This window comes from Macaca thibetana, chromosome 6 (assembly GCF_024542745.1).
Source record: "Macaca thibetana thibetana isolate TM-01 chromosome 6, ASM2454274v1, whole genome shotgun sequence".
NCBI lineage: Eukaryota > Metazoa > Chordata > Mammalia > Primates > Cercopithecidae > Macaca > Macaca thibetana.
Genome location: NC_065583.1, coordinates 38,119,989 through 38,147,982, shown reverse-complemented (window position 1 = coordinate 38,147,982; position 27,994 = coordinate 38,119,989). Strand labels below are relative to the sequence as shown.

The following is a 27,994-nucleotide window of genomic DNA, read 5'->3' as shown; positions in this document are numbered from 1 at the left end:
CCCTGACTATGGCCACACACGCCTGCTGATGCCTCTGGCACTTTGTGTTTCTCTGCTGTCTACCTGGAACTGTCTCTAAATATTCATACGCCTTACACTGCCATTCCATTTTGGTCTCTTACTTGAGTGTCACCTTTTCTGAGATATTTTTTATTCTTTGTAAAATTGCATCCCTTATCATTCTCTCTTCTCTTTTTCTTCATAGTGCGTAACATACTATATGCCTATTTGTTTATTTATGTATATAATCACACCATTAAAGCTTGTCTGCCTTGTTCACTGCTGCATTCCTATTGCTGAACATACAATAAGAGCTCAAATATTTGTTGAATGGATCATCATCATTTTAATGCAAAAATGAGTTATTCCCTTTTATTAAGGGAGCTATTTTCTGGGGCATGTGGCTTTGAAACTAATGCTGAAAGAATATCCTGTAACACATGGAATCATTTATTTTTATTAACAAGTCAATTCAGTTTTTTTGCAAAATGCGCAATTCCCAAGCAGCTGCTTAAAAATGAGGCAACTCATTTCCAAGATGTTTCCTGCAAGTACAGTTGATGCTGCTAAGTATTTATTAAGTGCCAGTGTGCTAAATTAGGTGCTGGTGGACAGTGACCACATTTTAGTCCAGCCCAGTGGGTGCAGAGAGCACAAGGAGGGAAGATGTGGAGTTGGCCTGGTCCCCTTCCTCAGAGCCCTCAGGATTCACTTCCCAGATGAGGGGAAGTGATTTTAGAGAAGGTGGAATTATTATGTGTTAAGTGTTACAATGGCCCCAAGTGTTCAGGTAATTTAGATAAGAAAGTAGAAGGGGACCTTCTTCTGGGTGACTTGGTTGTTCCTGAAATAACTAGGTGCCTCTAAGTTTTAACTGAACTGGCTCAATAAAGAGTTGTTAAAATACGTTTTTGGATCTGTGCTTTAACAATTGCTCTCTCACTTCCTTTAATTCCTCTGAGTCCTGATTCAGCTTGGGCCATAGTTGCCTGTTCATGGCCAACTGTAGGTCATTCTCCGAGGTTCTAGTGATGTTTTCTATCGTCTTGATATTATTGCATCAATTCCCTAAATCCCCAATTATCTGCTGATCTTAGTCCTCAATTTCTCCACCATTTCCTTGAAAACACACTGAGCCTTCATAAATATGGTATTTTAGCATTATGTTTTAACTAAAACTGGTATTTTAGTATCATCCTGTTGCTTCTTTGTGGTAAGTCCAGTTCTACCATCTGTCGTCTTTGTCAGCCATTGTGGGTCAGAATTGTCCACAAAGGCTAAAATGAATGGCAGGAGGAAGCCATTCATGTGAGGTAACAACCCACAATGTAGAAGCACATGCAGCTCAGTGGGACTCAGTGGGGCATTTCTTGGCTGAGAAGGCTGTGTGGTATAGGGAACTTATAGGCTGAGGCTGGGTGTGCTGTCTCTAGTACTGCATTGAAGTTAAAAGTATATATACGCTATATACAGCAGTGGACTGTGTTATCTATTTATTTAGGAAAACGTTTGAGACAGTATTATACAAAATTCTTACTATACAGGGAGACTTTAATCACAGTAGGCACTTACTAGATGGAATTCTGTAACACAACTGACTCTAGCTGTGGTCACACACAAATGAGCACTATGGGCTTTTTACATTTTGTGTATGGTAAGACTACGGGCATAACTTGTCCTTTAAAGGTGTCTGCCTACAAAGGATGTTTATATACTATGTATACATGTATAAACATATGTTACAGATATGTGTAAATTTTGTAAAAATCCAATTTAATTTAATAACAATTTACTGAGCACCTACTATGTCCAGACACTTTTCTTAAATGGAAAGATGGATCAGAAATAGATCCTGCCCTCAAGGAGTTTAGTGCAGTCAAATGAAATACAGACTTATTCTCTCACTCCTTCCTGGCAAAGGTGGGTACAGTTTCCAAGACCCAAGAGGCATTAAAACATTCATTTATGGCTTTAGCAATCACATTACTTTCTAAAGTTATCATCTGGCTTGGGTTGGGTGGTAAGATACAGTTCGTTTGTTTTTTTTCCTACTTTTTTTTTTCAATAAGCTTTCAATTAAACCAACCCACCAAATAAACAAACAAGAAAACAAAAAACCCTAAACATTGCAACTAATTTCAATAAATTATTGTTTAAGCTTTCTTCTATTTTGGTATATAACATGGAAACTATTTTTATTATGTGAAGAGAAAGACTGCTTTGTATTAAGTGTTTAAACTAGACTCAACCCAGCTTGGTTTTATTTATGAAATATCACAAATAGTTAATAAAAGCTGGGGAGGAGGGAGAACCAAAAATGCAGGTGAAACAACGAATAATATGTCAATGAACTGATGACGCTTCTCGTGTCCTAAAGATAGTTTTCAAAGGTGGAATATAAACTGAGAAATACATTTAGCATAAATGAATCTCTCTAATCTCTTTCTTTGTATAATGACTCAATAAACAATGAGGGCTGACTATGTGCCAGGCATTCTGCTAGGCACAGAGGAAATGGGAATCAGCTAGCTATAGTCCCTGTCTTCAAGGAACACATAATTAAACTGGGAGAGCTAAGTGTGTAAACACATGTGTATGGGAGGTGAAAGAGAGACTTCTAAAACCTAAAATGCCCATATACAAAGCTAATACTGATGACTGGGCAGAGATTTTTATCTCCATATCATGGACACTAAGATTTTTTTTTTAACCTTGCTCGTGGCATTTCATATTAGTCACCTACTCGATTTGGCAAAGCAGAGCACATGTCATAGACTTGAATTCTGGTCAGAGGCCTGCCAACTTCTAGCTGAGTGGCCTTTGGCTAGTCATACCATCTCTCTGAGAATATTGCCTCATCTGACAAAAATGGAGTAGGTTTACTGCAGGAGGAGGTTGATATGAGAAAGTAGTTTACGAAATGAGAAGTGCTGTAGGGTATGGCTGCATTCTTACAGCTGGTGTTTCATCTGGATGATATCTCTAAATTTTCCAGTTTCCCATCTTGCACTTCCAATAGACCAAGGAGTTCATGGATTAATAGTTGGCTTCCAAGTTTAGGATTCTAGCTGAGATCATTTGTAAAGTTTTGGTATATATGTACATGCATATTTTTCTAGTTCCTCAGGTTTCATCAGATTCTCAAAGGGGTCCATGGCTGTAAAAGAACCCAAGACTGCTAATCTAGACAGTCTTGGTGTTTTTTGTGGGGTGCAGAGAGTGCCTTGCTTATCTTTGTATCCCAATACTTATATCATAATGCCCTGCACAAAGTAAGGGCTCCTAAATTTGTTACATTAATAAATATCAAAATGGATAAGTGCTATGATGACAAATATTAACATTCAAAACAAGTATGGCCTCGTCCCAGGGATGAAACATTGAATTCTGTTGAAGCCTGTCATTGGCTGTCAATAGGGAGAGGTGCCAAATTTAGAAGGCCAGGCTACTGCACAGTTTTAAGCAATTGTTTTTAAAATTTCATTACTTCTTTCCTTATGTTTTCAATCAACTTGGGGAAGCTCCTTTTCTCCTCTTTCTTGAATTTGCAGATGGTTTTGTTTGTTTGATTGTGTCAAGGCCGAAGGTCACTCAGTCATACAGGCCTCCTACAGACTCTTTTCTGAGCACATGGCAAGGATCTGGTGAACACATGCATCCCACAGGAGAGGGCTTGCCTGAAAAGCTGAGGAACTTTGGAGGAGTAGACACAAACTTTTCAGTCATTTGCTTATGTCTACTCTGACTAAATGTTTCTTACACAAATGCAAATATTCTAGTACTAAAACTTTCCTGCACAACTACTTGAGACTGCAAAGTCTAGATATGTGCCTCAAACATAAATTTATTGCAATAGGTTAGGAGATTGGCCTGTCAAATTGCATCACAACTGGAGGTAAAGTGCAAGGTTGTCCATTGCATCATGATTGCAATATTGAAAAGCTGAAAAACAATCTAACTGTCCATCAAAACGAGACTTGCTAAAATAATTATCATATAACTTAACAATGGAATGTTAGTACCCATTCAACAGAATGAGGTAGTGTAATGTTCAGTATATCATTTTAGAATAAACAATGATTTTTTTTAATTATACTTTATGTTCTAGGATACATGTGCACAATGTGCAGGTTTGTTACATATGTATACATGTGCCATGTTGGTGTGCTGCACCCATTAACTCATCATTTACATTAGGTATATCTCCTAATGCTGTCCCTCCCCCCTCCTTCCACCCCACAACAGGCCCAAGTGTGTGATGTTCCCCTTCCTGTGTCCAAGTATTCTCATTGTTCAATTCTCACCTATGAGTGAGAACACGTGGTGTTTGGTTTTCTATTCTTGTGATAGTTTGCTGAGAATGATGGTTTCCAGCAACCATGCAACCATGTCCCTACAAAGGACATGAACTCATCCTTTTTATGGCTGCATAGTATTCCATGGTGTATACGTGCCACATTTTCTTAATCCAGTCTGTCATTGATAGACATTTGGGTTGGTTCCAAGTCTTTGCTATTGTGAATAGTGCCGTAATAAACATAAGTGTGCATGTGTCTTTATAGCAGCATGATTTATAATCCTTTGGGTATATACCCAGTAATGGGATGGCTGGGTCAAATGGTATTTCTAGTTCTAGATCCTTGAGGAATCGCCGCACTGTCTTCCACAATGGTTGAACTAGTTTACAATCCCACCAGCAGTGTAAAAGTGTTCCTATTTCTCCACATCCTCTCCAGCACCTGTTGTGTTCCTGACTTTTTAATGATGCTATTCTAACTGGTGTGAGATGGTATCTCATTGTGGTTTTGATTTGCATTTCTCTGATGGCTAGTGATGATGAGCATTTTTCATGTGTCTGTTGGCTGCATAAATGTCTTCTTTTGAGAAGTGTCTGTTCATATCCTTTGCTCACTTTTTGATGGGGTTGTTTGTTTTTTTTCTTGTAAATTTGTTTCAGTTCTTTGTAGTTTCTGGATATTAGCCCTTTGTCAGATGAGTAGATTGCAAAAATTTTCTCCCATTCTGTAGGTTGCCTGTTCACTCTGATGGTAGTTTCTTTTGCTGTGCAGAAGCTCTTTAGCTTAATTGGATCCCATTTGTCAATTTTGGCTTTTGTTGCCATTGCTTTTGGTGTTTTAGACATGAAGTCCTTGCCCATGCCTATGTCCTGAATGGTATTGCCTAGGTTTTCTTCTAGGGTTTTTATGGTTTTAGGTCTAACATGTAAGTCTCTAATCTATGTTGAATTAATTTTTGTCTAAGGTGTAAGGAAGGGATCCAGTTTCAGCTTTCTACATATGGCTAGCCAGTTTTCCCAGCACCATTTGTTAAATAGGGAATTCTTTCCCCATTTCTTGTTTTTGTCAGATTTGTCAAAGATCAGATGGTTATAGATGTGTGGTATTATGCTGAGGGCTCTGTTCTGTTCCATTGATCTATATCTCTGTTTTGGTACCAGTACCACGCTGTTATGGTTACTGTGGCCTTGTAATATAATTTGCAGTCAGGTAGTGTGATGCCTCTAGCTTTGTTCTTTTGGCTTAGGATTGTCTTGGCAATGCGGGCTCTTTTTTGGTTCCATATGAACTTTAAAGTAGTTTTTTTCCAATTCTGTGAAAAAAGGCATTGGTAGCTTGATGGGGATGGCGATGAATCTATAAATACCTTGGACAGTAGGGCTATTTTCACAATATTGATTCTTCCTATCCATGGGCATGGAATGTTCTTCCATTTGTTTGTGTCCTCTTGTATTTCATTGAGCAGTGGTTTGTAGTTCTCCTTGAAGAGGTCCTTGACATCCCTTGTAAGTTGGATTCCTAGGTATTTTATTCTCTTTGAAGCAATTGTGAATGGGAGTTCACTCATGATTTGGCTGTCTGTTACTGGTGTATAAGAATGCTTGTGATTTTTTGCACATTGATTTTGTATCCTGAGACTTTGCTGAAGTTGCCTATCAGCTTAAGGAGACTTTGGGCTGAGACGATGGGGTTTTCTTTTTTTTTTTTTTTTGAGACAGAGTCTCGCTCTGTCACCCAGACTGGAGTGCAGTGGCCAGATCTCAGCTCACTGCAAGCTCTGCCTCCTGGGTTCATGCCATTCTCCTGTCTCAGCCTCCCGAGTAGCTGGGACTACAGGCACCTGCCACCTCGCCCGGCTAGTTTTTTGTATTTTTTAGTAGAGACGGGGTTTCACCATGTTAGCCAGGATGGTCTCGATCTCCTGACCTCGTGATCCGCCCGTCTCGGCTCCCAAAGTGCTGGGATTACAGGCTTGAGCCACTGCGCCCGGCCGACGATGGGGTTTTCTAGATACACAATCATGTCATCTGCAAACAGGGACAATTTGACTTCCTCTTTTCCTAATTGAATACTCTTTATTTCTTTCTCTTGCCTGATTGCCCTGGCCAGAACTTCCAACACTATGTTGAATAGGAGTGGTGAGAGAGGGCATCCCTATTTTGTGCCGGTTTTCAAAGGGAATGCTTCCAGTTATTGCCCATTCAGTATGATATTGACTGTGGGTTTGTCATGCATAGCTCTTACTATTTTAAGATATGTCCCATCAATACCTACTTTATTGAGAGTTTTTAGCATGAAGGCTGTTGAATTTTTCAAAGGCCTTTTCTGCATCTATTGAGATAATCATGTGGTTTTTGTCTTTGGTTCTGTTTGTATGCTGGATTACATTTATTGATTTGCGTATGGTGAACCAGCCTTGCATCCCAGGGATGAAGCCAGCTTGATCATGTTGGATAAGCTTTTTGATGTGCTGCTGGATTGGGTTTGCCAGTATTTTATTGACGATTTTTTTTGCATCAGTATTCATCAGGGATATTGGTCTAAAATTCTCTTGTTTTGTTGTGTCTCTGCCAGGCTTTGGTAACAGGATGATGCTGGCCTCATAAAATGAGGGAGGATTTGTTGTGTCTCTGCCAGGCTTTGGTAACAGGATGATGCTGGCCTCATAAAATGAGGGAATCATAGGGAGGATTCCCTCTTTTTCTATTGATTGGAATAGTTTCAGAGGGAATGGTACCAGCTCCTCTTTGTACCTCTAGTAGGATTTGACTGTGAATCCGTCTGGTCCTAAACTTTTTTTGGTTGGTAGGCTATTAATTATTGCCTCAGTTTCAGAGCCTGTTTTTGTTCTATTCAGAGATTCAACTTCTTCCTGGTTTAGTCTTGGGAGGGTGTGTGTGTCCAGGAATGTATCCATTTCTTCTAGATTTTCTAGTTTATTTGTGCAGAGGTGTTTATAGTATTCTCTGCTGGTAGTTTATATTTCTGTGGGGTTGGTGGTGATATCCCCTTTATCATTTTTTATTGCGTCTATTTGATTCTTCTCCCTTTTCTTCTTTATTAGTCTTGCTAGCAGTCTATCAATTTTGTTGATCTTTTCAAAAAACCAGCTCCTGGATTCATTGATTTTTTTGAAGGGTTTTTTGTGTCTCTATCTCCTTCAGTTCTGCTGTGATCTTAGTTATTTCTTGCCTTCTGCTAGCTTTCGAATGTGTTTGCTCTTGCTTCTCTAGTTCTTTTAATTGTGATGTTAGGGTATCAATTTTAGATCTTTCCTGCTTTCTCTTGTGGGCATTTAGTGCTATAAATTTTCCTCTGTGCACTGCTTTAAATGTGTCCCAGAGGTTCTGGTATGTTGTGTCTTCATTCTCATTGGTTTCAAAGAACATCTTTATTTCTGCCTTCATTTCGTTATGTACCCAGTCGTCATTCAGGAGCAGGTTGTTCAGTTTCCAAGTAGTTGACTGGTTTTGAGTGAGTTTCTTAATCCTGAGTTCTAGTTTGATTGCACTGTGGTCTGAGAGACAGTTTGTTATAATTTCTGTTCTTTCACATTTGTTGAGGAGTGCTTTACTTCCAACTATGTGGTCAATTTTGGAATAAGTGTGATGTCTCTAATGCATCTTGAATTAATTTTTGTATAAGGTGTAAGGAAGGGATCCAGTTTCAGCTTTCTACTTATGGCTATCCAGTTTTCCCAGCACCATTTATTAAATAGGGAATCATTTTCCCATTTCTTGTTTTTGTCAGGTTTGTCAAAGATCAGATGGTTGCAGATGTGTGGTATTATTTCTGAGGGCTCTGTTCTGTTCCATTGGTCTATATCTCTGTTTTGGTACCAGTACCATGCTGTTTTGGTTACTGTAGCCTTGTAGTATAGTTTGAAGTCAGGTAGGGTGATGCGTCCAGCTTTGTTCTTTTAGGTTAGGATTGTCTTGGCAATGTGGGCTTTTTTTTTGGTTCCATATGAACTTTAAAGTTTGGTTCCATATGAACTTTAAAGTAATTTTTTCCAATTCTGTGAAGAAAGTCAAGGGTGCTTAATGGGAATGGCATTGAATCTATAAATTACCTTGGGCAGTATGGCCATTTTCAAAATATTGATTCTTCCTATCCATGAGCATGGAATGTCCTCTTGTATTTCATTGAGCAGTGGTTTGTAGTTCTCCTTGAAGAGGTCCTTGACATCCCTAAAATTCAACAGCCCTTCATGCTAAAAACTTTCAATAAATTTGGTATTGATGCAACGTATCTCAAAATAATAAGAGCTATTTATGACAAACCCACAGCCAATATCATACTGAATATGCAAAAACTGGAAGCATTCCCCTTGAAAACTGGGACAAGACAGGGATGCCCTCTCTCACCACTACTATTCAACATAGTGTTGGAAAGTTCTGGCCAGGGCAATCAGGCAAGAGAAAGAAATAAAGGGTATTCAATTAGGAAAAGAGGAAGTCAAATTGTCCCTGTTTGCAGATGACATGATTGTATATTTAGAAAACCCCATCATCTCAGCCCAAAATCTCCTCAAGCTGATAAGCAACTTCAGCAAAGTCTCAGGAGACAAAATCAATGTGCAAAAATCACAACCATTCTTATACAAACAGAGAACCAAATCATGAAGGAACTCCCATTCACAATTGCTTCAAAGAGAACAATGATATTTTTGAAGTGAAAAGTTTATTGCTTTTAAAACACCTTTTATTTTAAAATATTTGTAGACTCACTAGATGTCAAAAAAATACAGTAATCCTATGTACCTTTTACCAAGCCTCCTTCTATTGTACATTTAAAATACATCTTAAAGAAAAATATAGTAGTTTCCAGAATGGAAAATATGGTAGGATCCTATTTATGTAAAAATAAAAATATACCAAACTATTAACACTGGATATCTCTGTGGAATGGAAAATAACATGCAGCAGGAAAAGGAGGAAAATGAGGATTTTTTATTTTTATTTTTTGAGACAGAGTCTCTCTCTGTCACCCAGGCTGGGGTGCGGTGGCGTGATCTTGGCTCACTGTAACCTCCACCGCCCGGGTTCAAGAGATTCTGCTGCCTCAGTCTCCTGAGTAGCTGGGACTACAGGCATGCACCACCACACCTGGCTAATTTTTTGTATTTTTAGTGGAGACGGGGTGTCACCATGTTGGTCAGGCTAGTCTCGAACTCCTGACCTCGTGATCCACCCATCTCGACCTCCCAAAGTGCTGGGATTACAGGTGTGAGCCATTGCGCCTGGCCTTAATTTTTTTAATTTATAAATATCTATACTATTTAATGTTGCTGTCATTATCTACATATTTATATATATGTCTATATATCTATACGCAGATATAAATATATACTTCAAAAAGGAAGTATTACTTTTATTTAGAAAAATACCTCAAATAGCAAATTTAGCAGAATAATTTATATGATGGCAAATCCAGGCTCTAAAAAATTAGTTATTTTCAGCTTGACAGATTTTTTTTAAAAAAGGAAGCTATGATACAGGACTATATTATGAACATTTGATGCCTATTGTCCTAGAACTCAACACTGCAGTGCTTAGACAATATGTCCTGTAAGAGGGTACTGTTCGTGAACTACAAGATATATTTTCTGTGATTCCATGGATTGTTGGACCCTGTAGCCAAGACTAGAACACATACTTGGAATCCAAAGTATAAGGTAATTCTAAAAGGCCTTGGTTTCTGTATTATAAATATAACTGTACTTGCAGAATTATGCTTTGACCATTTCTCCCTAAGCCAGCAATGAATGGGCAGGAACCACTGAGAGCTAGAACTCAAATCTGGCCTTGGTATGCAATCTTGACTATTTTAAGCTTTCTGATTCCCCACGTGCCTTTTATCAACCTTTCTCCATTCTGCAACTATTTTAATTATCTGGTACACGATCAAAAATGCATTCCCAGCTGTATTGTTCCAGTCAGTAGTGGGTGATGAGGCCTTCCCACAGCATTTCTCTTTAAGCTTCAGCATACGTATTTGTACTCTTCATCCTATCTATTTGGAGCAGTCCCAAATTCCACAGGCTACTCCAGAGTGGAGAGGTGGAGCAGGAAGGGGAAAATGAAGGAGGTGACTGCTGCTGAACATCCAGGGTGTGTATAATACCCAATTGGTCACTGCTAATGTATTTAAACATTTGTTTATTGAGTAATTTATCTCTGGCACATTAAGAGATTGTTAATGGTGTTAGAGAGGAGTAATTGCTGTCTCTGTGATTAAGTTGAAAGGAACACAGACGCATAGTTAACAGGACACAGTATTTATATGATATTTGTAAGTCATATAAATAGATTTTTTCCTTGAATGGTAACGAAAGGCACATGAATCATTCATGGCGTTTATGTGACTGAATGAATGCTGATTCCTTAAGCAGAATTAGCAAAGAAGTTGATTCATGCGAAGAATACTGTCATTTCTACTTCCTGTTTAATAGAATAGCCTGAATTAAAGAGAACTGAAAAATATCCTCTGCTAGTTACATTAGTAACATTCCCATTTCCTGAAAGACACACAGACATGCATATACACATACACTCATGTTTATTTATTAATTCATGCATGCATGCATCCATCCATTTTCTCACCCAATTTTAATTGCAAGCCAGTTATGTGCCAGATTCTATGTGCCAGGCTGAGGAGATGATGGTGAGCAAAAATAGATGCAGTTTCTGTTCTTACAGGGTATAAAAAATCTAGGGTAAATAATGCCATTAATTAAAAACTACCCAAATGATTATATATTAATAATTACTCATTGAGTCAAGTGCTCTAAAGGAAAGGAATAAATTCTATGAGAATATGTAAGACAAGATACCTGATCTAATGTGGGAGGGTCAGGGTAGGCTTCCCTGCACATGTGGTGCTTACATTGAGATCTGAAGGATGACTGGTAGTGCTGGGTAGGAGAGGGTTTGTGCTTGATGAGTGTGTGTGGTTTGTGAGTGTGTGTGTGTGTGTGTGTGTGTGTGTGAGTTGTCCAACACTCAGAACTATATGTACGAAGGCTCCATGGTGGGAGGGAAGATGAATGTGTCAAGGATTGAAAAAAAATAACAGGTAGCTGAACTGCAGAGTAAGAATGAAACTAGAAAAAACAGGACCCAATACATGCAGGACATTGGAAGCCAGGGCAAGAAATACATGCAAGAAATACAACTTTGAAGAAACATGATCAAATATACTCCCTTCTCTCATCTCTAATACACATTATACACAAAATGAACAAAAAGGAAACACATGTCCAAAAGACATTGGGGGACTGTGTTATATTTTAAACAGGAGTATAATAAAATTGTCCCATATTCTTATTCAGGGTCCTGCATACAACCATGCCAGAAAAACTCCCAAAGAGATTTAATAAAATGAAACACATTTATTTGCATCATTGTACACTTTGTCCCTTCACTGAGCCCTTTATGAAACTGAGACAATTAAATGTACATGACCACCTTGCAGACATCAGGAAGGTACAATATTCCCAGCTGGTTCCATAACGCTGTACTACTTCAGTGCCTGGTTTAGGCTTTCATTGTGTTTATACAGCTACTAGAACCTCACAAGTTGGAGACAAATGGGAACAATCAATAGAAGCTGGACGCTTTGCACATAGAGTTATAACAATGGTAATTAATGTGGGCATTTCTGGGACCCCTAGAACAGTACCTTTGGTGTATGAGAGCCTGCTTACCCTGTTATTTGACTCTCAAAGAATTTTGATGATTACAGTGTGTCTTATGTGTCTATCACTTTGCAGAAGCATTTGGCCTGAGAAGATACCACACCCTCTCAATTGTTTTCATAAGAATTGCCTACCATCTACAGATGCACCCACCCAAGCAAAGCCAGTGTGCTCTGCATAGGAAGCCTAAGATGATGGAGTGCACATGCTGTTTATTTAGTCATCATAGCTTTATGACTTGAAAATGTTGACAGAGACATGCATCTAGCAGTCACCATGGAAGGGATTCAGTAGCCCACTGTGCCACAGAGGGCATGCTTTGGATGTAGAGAGTGAAGACTTTCCACAACTCGTGAATGAGCCCTCTGTGAGTTTAGCCAAAACATTCATGTCAAATAAATGGAAATCTCAAATAAAACCCATCACAGGTCAAGCTCAGGAGGGCTGGCTAGCCAACAAATCCTAAGCAAGGGGGTTCAAGGGAAAAGGAAAACATATGTTTCATAAGCATGTATGAAATATAAAAATAATCTCCTCTTCTATAGCTTTTGAAATGAGGATAATGAAATATCAATCGGTCTTTGAGGATGATAAAAGGAATTTTTTTTGTAAGTTATAAAACAACAGTGTCTGCCTTTAGCAAGTAATCTCAAGAGAGTCACTTTCAGAGTTCAGACTGGAAGAACACTTAACTTCGAAATAGTTCTTTACAAATACTAATCAGATGGTCCACAAAACTCTCTACCATATGAAAGTTATCTTAACCCAAGTAGGGAAGTCACAGATAGCTGTAAATATCTGTGTGCCTAGCTCTGTGTTAGAAGCAATGGTGAATGTGTGTGTGTGGGATGGGGTGGAGTCAGTGGGTGTGTGTAGGTGTGTTGGTGGGTGGAGAAAGGGTGCATTCATTCAGGTGCAGGAAAAGGCTTTTTTTTTTCCTGACCAGTTATGTTTTTGACTGAATGGACCAAACTGACTGTTGTGGTGTCATGGAAACCTATCCATGGAAACCTTATAGAAATATCAGGAGCTGAAGGGAGGGAGTGTTGAAGAAAGCATCATAGAGAGATTGCTACCAACTGATTCCCATAGATACTATAAAAATAACTCCTTTTATCTTCCTATTTTCAGTGAGAGAATCTCACTATTTGGAAAATCATGGTTGCTATTCCACAGCTTTTTCTGTACAGATAACTAATAAACAACTTGGAAAACACTCACTCATCTCAAATGGAACTGAATTGAATCAGATGTTCAGTCTGGAGGGCTGAGGAAATGAAACTTATCTTTGTATCGAATGCAGTCCCCCAGCCTTCAAAACTAGTACATCAGCAAGTCCTATTAATTTTATGTCATAAATAGATCTCAAATCCACCTCTCTTTACCCCTACCACCAAGCTACAACTTTTACCACCCCTCCCAGTCCCCAAAGTCCCCTCTTATGTGTTTCCAAGGCACTCTATGCTTTTTTCAAAGCACCACCCTTTACATGTTCATTTATGTGATTACTTCATTCATTTGTTGTTTTATTAATTCATTCACTCATTCATTCAACAAATACTTATTGGGGGCCTACTCTGGGCCAAACACTGTTTCAGCGACTATTGATACAATAGTGAAAAAAATAGACAAGGTCCCTACTCCCATGGAGCTGACATTCGAATGGGCACAGACAGGTATAAGCAAATAAGTAGCAAATAAGAACAATGCCTGCTGTCTAATTGGGAAGACAGACATTCAATCCATTATTCCCTCAGCACCCAGTATGAACTTCAGATACAAATCAGACCAGGTCAGTCTCTGCTGAAATCCTTTCTATGGCTTCCTATTGCACTTAGAATAATACGCAACCTCCAAACATAACCTAATCATGTTGAGCCACTGAAGGTAGTATCTTGGTTTTAAAATATTATTAAGAAAACAAAGAAGGTATTAAGCTATTAGGCCTACTTTACGAAAAGCAAATGAACTCTCAAAAGAATGGGTGTCCTCCTTAACACTTTCGTTTTCAACATCTGCAATGCATGAGTTGCATTCTGTTTTTTACCATTTTTTTTTCTATTTGTACTCAAATAGATAATTTTTAAAAAGGTTGGTTTTCTTTTGATTATCATGACATCTCTCAGAAAACTGTTATTTGACGAGTTATGTGACCTCTCCAAGCTTTAGTTTTCTCCTATATGAAATGTGGATGGTCATATTTTATATCATACATTTGCTTTGGTGATTAAGTGAACCAAAGGGCATAATACCTGCCACAAAATAAATGTTTAATTAGATGTTTTTCCCTTTGAGAAAATGAATCAGTGCTCATCATTATTGCTGTAAATAAACAAACTTACTGACATAGGAATGAGAATGTCACTGAAATAAAAATAACATAATTGTTTACTTCACAGCAGGGTGATGGTTGGGGCAAGAAGGCATCTGCAGCGTGGGTCACTGGTAACCTGTCACAGTGACTGAACTGACACCAAGCCTTGCTCTGAAGCAGGTATTTTTATGCAGTTAACCTTCTCTGGGCTGGTGATTATGCAACATGTTTGTTCCCTGAGCACACGTTGTTCTCAGGCGGCCGGCATGGTCACTAAAAATCCTACCTGTTTTAGAATCTTCCTATTCGTAAATACCAGGCAATGTCACTAAAAAGGCTTACAGGCTGGGAAGAGGAACTGAACAAATCGTGGAGCAAAGATGCATCTCTTTTTCAGGTGGTATTTCTCCAGGGAACGATGTCCTTATCCGTGAAACCTTGAACTGAAGGCAAGCTCATCTCCCATCATTTACTCTTCAATTGCCTCACTCCTACAAACCTGCTCTTTAACTGCTTTTATAACTTCATCAACTTTTTCTGATCATAAAATAGAATATATAGCAAGAATAAAGAATAAAGATCACTACTCATTCTACCCTCTCCCTACCTCCAAATAACAACATAACTTTGGTTGACATTTGATTATAGCCTTCCAGGATTTTCCCCCTATTTCTCTATATAGACATATTAAGTGGTTTAAGAGCATGGACTGTGGAATAAGACTGCCTGGCTTAAATCCCAGCTGTGTCACTTATTAGCTATGGAGCCTAAGGGAAATTACTTTTAGCTTCTCTGCCTCAGTTTCTTCACCTATAAAATAGAAATATTCCTGGAGTATTGTGAGGATGGGTAATACATATAAAATGGTTAGAACAGTGCCCAGTAGGTGCTCAGTAAATGCTATCTAGATGTATAATTATATGTAAAAGTTGAATAAGGAACACTTAACTATGTGACTTAGGAAAGAGAAGAACGTCTCTACTTCACAGCTGATTTCCCCGAATAAATAGTCGGTACACAAGAAACATTGGTTCAGTGAATGAGAGTGTGAACCAATAAATGCATTGATAAAACATGGACGAGTGGATAAATGATGAGAATGGATCAATGGAGTATAAATGCAGAAGAGCCCAGTGGAATATTTCTGGTTGAGGAGGATCTGTGGGTCTTGGTGATTTTTCTAGGAATATTTGTAAGACTTGCATTTGGCACTTGAGGCCTTCTTGGTGGGAAGAATAGAAACCCACAGAATTACTCTGGATTGCAGGGGGAGGAAAGGAACTGAATTGTTTGGCGGGTCTGTAACTGACAGTGGAGCTCCTGGTCTCCTTTGTTGTTAGGTCTCCTCCTGCTGCTCAAACACCATGCTTACCTTTCCGCGGGGAGCAGAAGGCTCCATTCCTGAGTCTGGCTCCTACTTCTCCACGTGCTTAGGAAGAAGCTCCTGATCAGCAAATGCTAGAACTCTTCTCTAAGTCCCAGAACCTCATTACCTGCTGTTTACTTGGGTTTATTTATAGACTTGAAGAAATAACAGAAGTCAGTCACTCACCATGAGGTTTCTGAAAAATCTCTTCAGAACTTCTCCAGGCAAAGTGCCCCATCTTACCTCCCAACTCAGACCAGGGAAATGTATCTAGCTGATAAGCAACTCTAAGCTCTTGGTGAAAGGCAGCACTCTGGAATGAACCAAATGTTAGTATTTTCCATCGTGGAGTTCTTAGAAGAGAGGAGTCTCAAGGGGGCTTGAAGAGGAGGTGTGAAGGGCTGTGTGTCCTATAAGCGCATGGTAGAATGGGCTGAGGGCCTGTCTGAGGCCTGGCACGACACAGGGTGGTTTCACACACGGCTCATGGTGAGGCCTGTTTTCCACCTTCGTCGAATGTCATTACATCACTCTTTTCCAGTTACAGGAAATCCAGTGAGTGCTGGCCACAGTATTTCCCTGAGATCCAAAGCAAACAAACCCGCCTCTCCTCAGTCCTGGAGGCTGACGACATGTGAGGGAAAAGCCAATTCACAGTATCTTTCTGTTGGGCCTGAGCAGCTGAGGGTGAACCCACTGGGCAGGCAGACAGTGGGCAGCTTTCTAAGCACATATGTGGCCAGAGAGCAGGAACGCATGTGCTCGTCTTTAAGAGACATTATTTCAAGTCCATTTTTCTACTTGACAGACTACGAGGGCTGGAGTCCCAGCTCTGCTACTTACTAGCTGTTTGAGCTCAGGCAAGTCCCTTGAGCTTGCTAAGCCTCAGATTCTTCATCTGTAAAATGTGGCTCATAATAGGACCAATCTTCATGGGAAACAGGAGCATTAAATGACAGCTTCCACATGAAGTGCTTAGCACAGTGCTTGATGCATATTACATACTCAATAAGTGTTTTCTATTCTTGTTATCACCAGTTAAGATGATCAGTCCATATTATTTAGGATTTTTAGTGCCATTTCTCCCTCAAATGCAGTACACAGTACTTTTTCTTTTTTTAAGTAAAAGCTTTTTTAAGACAAAAAATCCACACTGTAATGGGCAGAAGCAATAAGCGAGTAGCTTGAACAACGTGTATAGAGTGTCATGTAACCACACCCATGACAAGATGCGCAGCATCAGCAGCTCACGGAAGCCCACTTGTGCTCCATTCACATGCACTATTCCCACCTTTCTGACCTTTGTCACGACAGATCAAGTCTTTAAATGAAATCAGTGTCCTAACCACCATCCAAATAAGGAGATAGAACATTTTCAGCAACCCAGATGAATTCCTATCTCACCCAAAGAAAACTGCTCTTTTCACTTCTATTACAATAAATTTTGGTCCTGAGTTTCTATAAACGGAATGATGCAGATGATATAGCATGCACGCTTTGGTGTCTGGCTTCTTTTATTACACTTACTCAACCATATGCTTGTGAGATTCATCCATGTTGTTATATGGAGCAGACATTTCTTCTTGTTGCTGTATATAATATTGCATTGTATAAATATTCCATATTTGTCTGTTTTATTGTTGAGGAATATTTGTGTTGTTCCCAGCCTTTTGTTATTACAATTGATGCTGCTATGAACATTCTTGCACATATTTTTGGTGCATATATACACCTTCCTGTTATTTATATATTTAAGAGTGAAAGTGACTATATCATAATGTCCATATTCATTTAGTTTTAGTAGGTAATGCCAAAGAGTTTCAACATTGTACCAATTTACATCACAGCAGTATGTGAGAGCTCTAGTCACTGTACATTCTCATCAAAACTTGTGATTACAAGTTCCTTTCAAAAAATTTAGCTATTCTGGTGTGGTGGGTGCATTGCATTATCTCATTGCAGTTTTCATTTGCATTTCCTTGATGAGTAAGATGTTAAGCTCTTATATTGACCAGTTTCATATCCTCTTTTGTGAAATAGCTTCTCAAATATTTTTGCCCATTTTTTCTATTGGATTATCTGACTGATTTAGGTGAATTTAAAATGTAAATATGTTCTGGATACACAAAATATGTAGATATTTGGAGGCAAATATTTTTTCCCACACTATAGGTTGTCTTTTCATTCTCTTGATAATATTTTTTGATGAGCAGAAGTTTTAAATTTTAATATAGTTCAATTCATCAATCTTTTTCTTCTGTTTGGTACTTTTAATGTCTTATTTAAGAAAGTATTGCTTATCCTGATGTGATGAAAGTATTTTCCTATGTTATCTTTTGAAAGATTATTGTTTTTCTCTTCATATCTGAAGTTGATTTTTATAAATCGTGTGAGGTGGGTTCAGTACTCTTTCTCCCTTCTTTTTTTCTCATATGAGAATTCAATAGACTCAGCACTGTTTGTTACAAAGGCCTACTTTCCCTATTGCAGAGTAATAACAGTATTGTCAGAAATTTGGTGACCATATATGTAGGGGTCTTCTTGGGATTTTAATTAGAAAAAACTGTGCTTTTTACCCCCTTAAAATATTTAACTTATGGGCCAGGCAAAGTAATCCCAGCACTTTGGGAGGCTGAGGCGGGTAGATCACTTGAGGTCAGGAGTTTGAGACCAGCCTGAACAACATGGTGAACCCCCTTTTCTACTAAAAATACAAAAATTAGCCAGGTGTGGTGGTGCACGCCTGTAATCTCAGCTACTTGGGAGACTGAGGCAAAAGAACTGCTTGAACCTGGGAGACAGAGTTTTCAGTGAGCCGAGATCGCACACTGCACTTCAGCCTGGGCGACACAGCAAAGCTTCATCTAAAAATAAAAGAAGTTTAACTTATGATTTTGTGATGTTGGATACACAGATCCATGTCCCAAAAGCAACAACTTCTTCTGCTCACAAAAAAATTCAGGTTTGAGATGAACTCCCAAAGTTCTTACACTGAAATAATTTTTTTCTTTTTCTTTTTACCACACTGTGGTGGACACTAATTTCAAAGGATAGAAGTACTAACAAAGCAATTACAAGTTTGTATGTGCACCAGCAGGAATCAGCCCATAGTGCAGTGATTTCATACAATTTATGATTGGTAAATATTTTTGAAAACACATTATTTTCTACTCAAATGTAATTGGATACTACATTCAATATAATGAGTGATATCAACTGAGATTCTAACACTTAAGAGATAGTAAATATACGGCATGATCCTCCTGTGATCATGGCAGATGCTGCTAATTATGACATTCTCCACCATATATATGGTGAATATATGACATATGGGCCCCCATGCCTGCCTGTGATCATGGCAGACACTGCTAATTAATCATGACATTCTCTACTGTATAGCCCGGTAGTGGCCTCAGAATCCTTCTCCATGTAGAGCCCTAGGCATTCACTATCACCAGTTGATTAGATTTGTCACATAAAATGAAACCTACTTGCCATCATTAACTTAGAATTTCTGGCTGCATTCACCTCTACTATATCCTTAAAGCTCCTAGAATTCTGCTCCTTCCAACATAATCATCCTAAATTTTTCTCTGAATTGTCTGTATTATGTGAGCTGTGATTGAATCATTTAAAGTGGTATGAAAGGAGACAACTGGCTGGCTGGCTAGCTGCCTCCAGCGGGCCTGCTTGGGTAGGCAATTCCTTGGTGGGGTGAGCTCAGGACAGGACCTAAGCCTCACCTTTGCAGCTTATAAAGCTTCATTCAATGAGCTGTCCCTGAGTGTATCAGGCTACCAGGAGCAAACTTATAAAGAAATTAACAGGAGACAGATTTATCAATCAGAATGCTGACTGACTGATTGGTAGTGGGGTCACAAAACTTTCCAATGGGTAGAATATTGATTTCTACTACTCAGGAGAGCCCCTCTCTTATATAGAGCTACCTGAAAAACTGAATTAGTAATTGGAGGTTTAGTGGTTCAGAGCACAGACTCTGCACTAGGACCTCAGAGTCCAGGTCATGGTGATTTTAGGCAAGTTGCCTTTAGCTTCTAAATCTCAGTTTTCTCATCTTTACATTGGGAGAGGGGGTGATAGTAATTACTTCTGAGGATTCAGTGCACAAATGCATGTATATCATTTAATAGCTTAGGATCAGGCATGTAGTAAGCAGTTAATAAATGTTACACAGCACAAAGGGAATGGGATATTTTTAAGGACTGTTTTGTCCAGACTATGGAAAATCTTTGAAATCCTTTGCTCCTTTTTTTTTCTTTTTCTTTTCTTTTCTTTTCTTTTTCTTTTTCTTTTTTTTTTTTTTTTTTTGAGACAGGGTCTTGTTCTGTTGCTCAGGCTGGAGTGCAGTGACTCCGCTCACTGCAACCTCCACCTCCCGAATTCAAGTGATTCTCCTGCCTCCGCCTCCTCAGTAGTGGGAACTACAGGCGCGTGCCACCATGCCTGGCTAATTTTTTGTATTTTTTAGTACAGATGGGGTTTCATCGTGTTAGCCAGGATGGTCTCGATCTCCTGACCTCGTGATCCATCCACCTTGGCATCCCAAAGTGCTGAGATTACAGGCGTGAGCCACTGCACCAGGCCTGCTCCTTCTTAGAAGCAAAAATAAGTCAGTTCATGTGATAAAGTATCTGTCACACTTTCTTTCTGTTGGATAGTTTTGGATGAATAAAAATTATTAAACACAAAATCCCCGTCCACTAGATTTCATGCTAATTTCTGTCTCCTTCCAAAACCAGTCACCATTAGATTAGATAAAATAAAAGGACTAGGTTTTACCATTTATATTGGTCATGTTCTAATCCTGAGCATAAAAGCTGGCCACCTTGCTTGGACAACAGGCAGAGAGATAATTTGGTCTTTTGATTGGCCTCAGGAGATCTCCTATTTCCTTGATAAAGACTTATGAGAGGCAAGGAAGAACATGATGTCCAGGTGAGTGTATTTTTATTGTAATTTTACTGGAGGTGGGGTGAGGAGGAAGACGAGTATGTTTCCTGAATGGCTACTGTATGTCACAAGTACTGCCCATGTGCTTCTTCACTTAATCTTCATAACAGCCCTATAACACTGATATCTTTATGCTTTATGGGCAATGTCCAGAAGGTGAATAATTACCCTAAGATCCCACAGCCAGCAGGTGGTGGATTTGAATATTTGATGAACTTGAACCCAGAGCCATCTGATATCGGAGTTCATGTTCTCTGAACTCATGACACCTTACTGGCTACTTTTAGCTGAATTTTCAGAGGTTGACATTTCTTCTCACCTCATATGGAAGATTATAGTTTGCAGACTCTATTAGTGTGATTACAAAATCTTTGTCCATTTATATAAGTATGAGAAGATAGACACCAGTGAGGAGATCTAGAAGAATAATACCCAGTGGGAGGGAGAAATTGTTTAAATCAGTGGTTCATAGTCTTGAGTGTGCATCAGATTCAAATAGAGGGCTGCCTAAAACACAGATGGCTGGGCCCCACCTTGAGTGATTCAGTGGGTCTGAGGTGGGGCCTGAGAATATGCATTTCTGAAAAACTCACAGGAGAATTTTGACAAATTCATACATGTGAATATATTCACAAATATATATATAATTAACTTACACAATCACAAGGTCCCACACTAGGCTGCCTACATGCTGAGGAGGAAGGAGAGCTAGTCTGAGTCCCAAAACCGAGAACTTGGGGTCCGATGTTCGAGGGCAGGAAGCATCCAGCATGGGAGAAAGATGCAGGCTGGGAGTCTAAGCCAGTCTCTCTGTTTCCATGTTTTTCTGCCTGCTTTATATTCACCGGCAGCTGATTAGATGGTGCCTACCAGAATAAGGGTGGGTCTGCCTTCCCCAGCCCACTGACTCAAATGTGAATCTCCTTTGGCAACACCCTCACAGACACACCCAGGAACAATACTTGCATCCTTCAATCCAATCAAAGTGACACTCAGTATCAACCATCACAATGCTGATGCTACTGGTCCAGAGATCACACTTTGAGAAACACTGGGTGATTTAAACAGGGGAGAGAGAAACAGGAGGGAGTAAGAGTGGAAAAGACAGTGGGCTAGAGGGTTAAAAATCCACTAAAAGCTGTATTCTCCTATGGCCACATATCCTATGTTTTATAGGATTTATGCTCTTGTCTGTCACTTCCAGCATCACTCCAGTGTACCCATTGATTCTGTGAGCGGTAGAGATGTGGTTGGACAGGGTAAGGACAATGAGGGTTGAGTAGTAGAGAAGGAGTGAGGTGGTTGTGAACTGGGTGAATTAGATGGCAGCTCTGTTACCTACCAGCATCCAGATTGCCCTTTCCCGAGGGAGAAAACTGACTCTGGCCAGGCCCTATGCAGGAAGGGGTGGGCTAGAATTAGAGCAGTAGCAGGCAGCAGATCCTCTTGGGCCATTCCAGAGTGAAGAGTGTGGACAGCCAGGCCTCCAATGGGGAAGGTTCAAACCACAGAATTGGCTCTTGAGTTACTCCCTCATGTTTCTGTACTGATATTTGAACCAGACCAAGCCATAGTTTTCCTATCAAACTTGCTCCCCACGTACCCCTCTGTTCCCACCAAATTGCAAAACAGAAGAAAAATTGAAGAGGAGACTCTTTGGATCATTGCCATGGTAGATTTGGAAACTCAGCTGGGGAAAAGGAGCATGAAAAGGTTAAGCAACTTGCTTTACTGCTTACCACCCAATATTGGACTTCGGGTTTGGAATTTGGTTTGAGGTAGATAGGGAAAAATATTTCCTTCTTAACTGATTGTTCTTGGTCAAACAAGAATGTCAACGAACCTGAGAAAAAAGCTTTATTTACAGTTATCTTCCTCAGTGGAGGTGTTTGTTTTATATCTCTCTAGCTTCATATGTGGCTTTCGGTGAAAATAATAGTGATTACTTTCAGGCACTGTTGGCTTTTACTGAGCAATAGGTTTGAAAGATTCCTGAGAGGCCTGTTTTCTTGGCCTTGAAGGAGAAATATTACGTTAGATGTTTCTAGTCATTTTGAGAGGCAGTGTGATGGTAATTTATGTTTAGCATACATTTCTTGAGCACCTACTATGTGCCAGGTACTGGTGGGTGCCAGTAGTAGCAATAGTGAAAAGATCATTGGACCCAAAGTGTTAAGACCAGGTTTGAATCTTAGCTGTGTGCTTCCTAGCTGTATGTCACTTTGCTTTTCTGAACTTAAATTCTATCTATAAAATAGGTATATACTCAGCACACAGGGGTGCTGCAAAATGGCTTTGAAAATCATAAAGAGCCATGTGAGTACAAGGTGGCAGTATTGTAGCATTTGAGCTACCTTCTCTTGGCATTATACAGTCGGACATTATTGTGTGGCCTGGGATTAGCACAGTGCTTGGCACATAGGGGTACTCAATAGCCACTTGTAGAAGGAAGGAAAGAGGTAAGAGGCGAGGAAGGGAGGTTTGAGTAGGTCCTCAGCAGTTGCACTTCAGTTTCAGTTTTTCCAGAGCAAAGGTCCCTGATAAAGTGGTAAACTACCTATGGTTAGGTGAGAGCTGAATTGTACTTGTGGCAATTCACTCTGGGTCAGGGAAGCACTAACCTGCATTCTCTTGCCCATTGATCATTGATCCTTGAATGCAGACTTTGGTTCTAAGGTGAAATCTCCTCTGAAACATAAATACCTTACTTTCACTCTGCCCATCTCATTGGTTTGTTTGGGGAATCAAATTATACAGTAGATGTAATTGTGCCTTGAAAATTGTGAAGTATGATACAGAAAAGACATTTTCTTCTATTTTTATACACACCTGTCTCACACTAAGTTTTCAACAAAAGGCTTAAAGGGAGGTCTCATATTTATTTTCATGGCTTGCTATGGTCCTGCTTTCTCATGAACTTGGGGAACTACTGTGGGAAGTTGAAAACAAGGTATTTTTAAGTAAGAAGAAAAATAACTTTTTTGAACACCTTTAACAGGAATTCCACAGTGAAAACAATAGGTGGTAAGAGAAGTGAATAAGAATCTTGTTGTAAAGGGAGAGAGAGAAAGGAACTAATGATCAGCAGCTAGCAAGGAAGGCAGGAAGGAGAACTGGCAACGGATGGTCAGGAGTTCATGGTGGATGGTGGAACTGCTCAGAGAAAACCTCTGTGGACACAGCCACAGACTGATGTTCCCTGGGTGGAGGTGGCCTGGTCCACATGAGGTCCAGGCTCTCCTCACTTTCTCCAGTGGTAGCAATTACTGATCAAGGACCTCTGCCTTGCTAACTAAAAGCTGAAATATGCCCTAGCTCCGTGCGTGAGCCTCCACAGGAGGTTGCCCTTCATATATCTATGGGGGCCAGGCAAGATGTATAAACAAGTGAAGTTTGCAGGAAAAATAGGGAGTTCTGAGAACTGGGCAAACTCAAGAGCACATGCGTGGGCTGCAGGCAGCAGTGGATCCAGTTCATTAAAGCCATCTGGAATACGATCCAGTTTTTCTAGATCATCAACTTTTTAAGAAAAGGAAGAAATCTATATTTGTAAAATGAAACCTCCCAATCTTAAATGTTAAATATACTGTGTGGGACTGGCGAACTATCTCCCTGATTTACTTGTTTGCCATCTCTGGTGTAAATCCTCATATGCATCTCAAACATGCTTTTATTAATTTGTGTGAATTTCTCATAAGAACCATAAGCACAAGCCCTACATATTCACCATCTCAGAGCACCCTGACCTCTTCCCTCTTAGAATAGTTACTGTACATCTGGTTGGGACGCAGGCAACACAGTGCAGTGGTTATGAGCTTGGGGTCTAGAGTTAGACAGCTCTGGGCTCGAATTGCTGCTTTAGCTTTTCCCAGGTGTATGACCCTAAATCGGACATTTACAATTTCTTTTTTCCAGAAAAAATACTTATTGAGAGCAACCATCATACCAGTACTGCCTTCAGCCTTCTGGGAATATGATTGTGAACAAGTTAGGATGTCTATTCTGGAGGGATTAATAACATGACACATTCTGGATCATAATAGCTTAGCTTAATGGCACTGAAAATGAGCACATCCGAATAAACCGTAAATAACACCAACCACTAATGCTTACATTTGAAAGTAATAGCAGCATCTAAAATAACCTTTAAAATAAAAAAAGTGATTTTCAACATGTACTTAGCTATGCTTTTTTTTTCTTCAGACAATAGCAGGGATGACATATGTTAGAATCTAAAATATATCAGTTTAGGCTTTTAGAGAACAGTCATGCGTCACTCCGTGCCATTTGTTTTTTTTTTTTTTTTTGTCAGATGAGGATAATAGCACCTTCTCTATTGATTTTAATCCATTACTGTAAGCATTGAATATCATTGACATCATAAAGAACAGCACCCTTGCAGGATTTATTTTATGAGCAAAACAATATTTAAGATTTGCCTCTTTCTCTTAAAGTATAGCAAGATTGAAGAAATAACCAGTGCTAGGTATTGCAGAGGCAGACAGAATCACTATTCTTCAGGGGCTCTTCAGTTACAGTTAGTCTCTCTTGCATTTGCTTGTGTATCTTTATAATGCCAGGAGCAAGGGGGTATACAAAAAATCGCAAATTGATATGTGTAGAAGATGCTGACAGTGATCCATTGTTACTGTAGGGTACAATGCACTCTGTGTTTTGATGTAGTGGTTGGAGTCAATAACTCTCAGCTTTACTAGAGAAGTTGTGAGCAATTGCTTTTTTATCCAGAACTTAACCTTTGTGAGCCCTGGGTTTCTAATCTGACATGGAGCTAATTATCCTTTGTTTTTCAAAAGGGTTTTGTGAGGATTAAATGAAACATATATAAACTACTTGTGGCTGTTCCTGTCACATAGCAAACACTGAATAAATGTTAAATATTCTCATTGTTGTTAATAACAGTTAAGTAATTGGGTTTTCAAGCATTTTAGTTTAATCTCACTGTTATTCTCTTTTGAAGCAGCAGCTCTGAGACTTCCAGTTTATATCCCACAGAGTCCGGGGCCCAGCACAGGTCCTCAAATGCTGGATGATGATATTTGTACCACCACGGTCATCACCATTATTATTACCACTGTGTCTGTTACCGTCACCATCATCGTCACCACTAGAGCTATTGTTTACTGAGTACCATCATGTCCCAGTTCCTGTGTTGCTTCCATATTCGTTCTGTTTATATTCTCACAGCAACCCTATGAATTTAGGAATTATTTCCTCCTCTCCCCACTTTACAAATAAGGATGATGAGGCTCTCAGGAATTAAACACCCAGCTCAAGGCCACCACTAAAGAACATCAGAGACAGAATTCAGACCCAGACCTGTCTGACCACAAAGGCTGAGCTATTTTCCTTACATCACGCTCCAGATCCATTTGGGAAATGGAGGTGGTGGGAGTTACAGATTACGTAACTGGTCTTGGATAGCTTGGCGTTCTGAGGTGCGTGTCCCTTTGCATTTTGGTACACTGCTATCATTTTGTCTCTTTCAGATGGCTGATAGCAGTTTATTTATAACTGAGAACTGACAGTTTGTTTATCCAAATAGCTCTTTGAAAGGTTCCAATTATGGTTCCGCCACATCTCTGAAGGCTAGTGGTGGAAAGGCAAAGTGATGCTATCTGTGCTGCCTGCTTAGGTACAAAACACAAGAAAATGCCATTCTTTGAGAGGAGGCCCTGACTGGGGCAGAGACAGCCATGTCCCGAGAGAGATCAGCACTAAACAGACCTTCAGAATGGATGCTGACTACCCTCCAGTTCACGTCTTCAGTTGTAATTAATTCTCCTAGGTAGGTCCATGTGTCACAGATACAACTAGGAAGTCATCTGTCTTGTGTGACTTCCAGAAGGTGGTTTCTTCCCAGCCTTGATTTACAATCTCAGCCATATGGATATAGCTTCCCTTCTCACTCTGCCTACCATCAAAGCGAGACAGTTAATCCCCAGTGGCCTTTCAGTCCTTAGTCCTCTGTGATGGAGCAGCTCCTGTGAGCAAGACCCTATGCTTAGCATCAGAGAGACACTAAAGAGAGATTCAGAACCTTTAACATGTTGGAGGAAGAAATGAGATCAAATTTGTAAATTTGTAAACTTGATATTTGGGTGCCCATTGTTCCAGTGTGATTCTGTACTTTTGAGTGACTCGGCATGGAAGTGAAAGAACTTACTCAGCAGAGGCAGCGTAGCATAGAGAGAAGCTTGTCAGACATCTTCTGCCACAAACTTGCTATGTAAGCCTGGGATCACTGCTTCATCTTGAGTCAGATTGTCTGGATTCACTTCCCAGCCTTGCCACATATGGGCTGTGGGACTTGAGCACGCTGGTTAATTCCTCTGTGTCTCAACTTTGTTATCTGTAAAATGGGGATAACTTTCTCACATGACTGTTATGAGAATTTAAAAAGATAACGTATGTAAAGTGCACTATGTGCCTGGCATATAGTGCCGAGTGCTAGCTGTAAAAATAATAATAAAAAAGAATAAGTGTTACTAATATTATTAGTATGTTTCGGGGCTCAGTGCTAATCTTGCTCTTTTATAGCTGTGCTCACTCTGTGATGACTTCATCCTCTATGACTTTAAATACCATCTCCAAATTTGTAGTTCAAGCATCAACTCCTCTCCTGGGCTTCACACACACACATGCATCTCCATATGTATCTATGTATGTATATGTATTTATACATTTTTTGCATAGACATTTAATGGGCCTCTGAAACTCTACAAGTCTCTTACTTAATTCCTGTTTATCCCCCTACTCCACCGAACCTCCTCCTCTCCCAAGCTCAGTAATGTCAGCTCCATCTCTCCCAATGTTCAGGTCAACAAGCTTGGGGTCACCCTTGACTCCTCTGTCTCACTGCCCTCTAGCTACTCCATTGGCAGATCTTGTCAGTCCTATGTTCACACATATCCAGAATCTGATGGCTTCTCACTACCTCCCCTACTTCCATGCTGGCCCCAGCCATTGTCCTCCCTCCCCAGGATGACTCCAACAGCCTCCTGCCTGGTCTGGTCTCCCTTCTCCCCTGGCCTCCTTCAGTCTTTTCTTGCACAGTGGCCAGATTGATCTTGTTAAAATATACATCAGATCATGTCTCTACTCTGCTCAGTACCCTGCAATGGCTTCCTATCACCCTGAAAATGAAGTGCAATGTTCCACTAAGCCTGCAAGGCTCCTCATGCCTGGCCCACAGCTGGTCTGCTGATTTCATCTCCTATCATCCCAACCCTCTCTCACTGAGCTCAGCACCAAGCATGCTCCCCTCGCGGCTCTTCAATTCCTGTCCCTTCAGCCTGGAATGCTCTTGCTTTGGAAGTTCACATGGC

The 27,994-nt window shown here is 39.8% G+C and overlaps 1 protein-coding gene across 3 annotated transcripts in view; it reads right to left on the bottom strand.

Annotated features, from left to right (window-relative positions):
* NR3C1 (nuclear receptor subfamily 3 group C member 1) overlaps positions 1-27,994 on the bottom strand; it is a 456,865-nt gene that overhangs the window by 272,266 nt on the left and 156,605 nt on the right. For 2 of the 3 annotated variants that reach the window (XM_050794919.1, XM_050794921.1), the window contains exon 2: positions 26,833-27,018. The exons of the other annotated variant lie outside the window; for it this stretch is intronic. The gene's annotated coding sequence lies outside the window, so the exon portion shown is untranslated. The remainder of the gene's footprint in view (positions 1-26,832; positions 27,019-27,994) is intronic. 3 annotated transcript variants of the gene reach the window in all.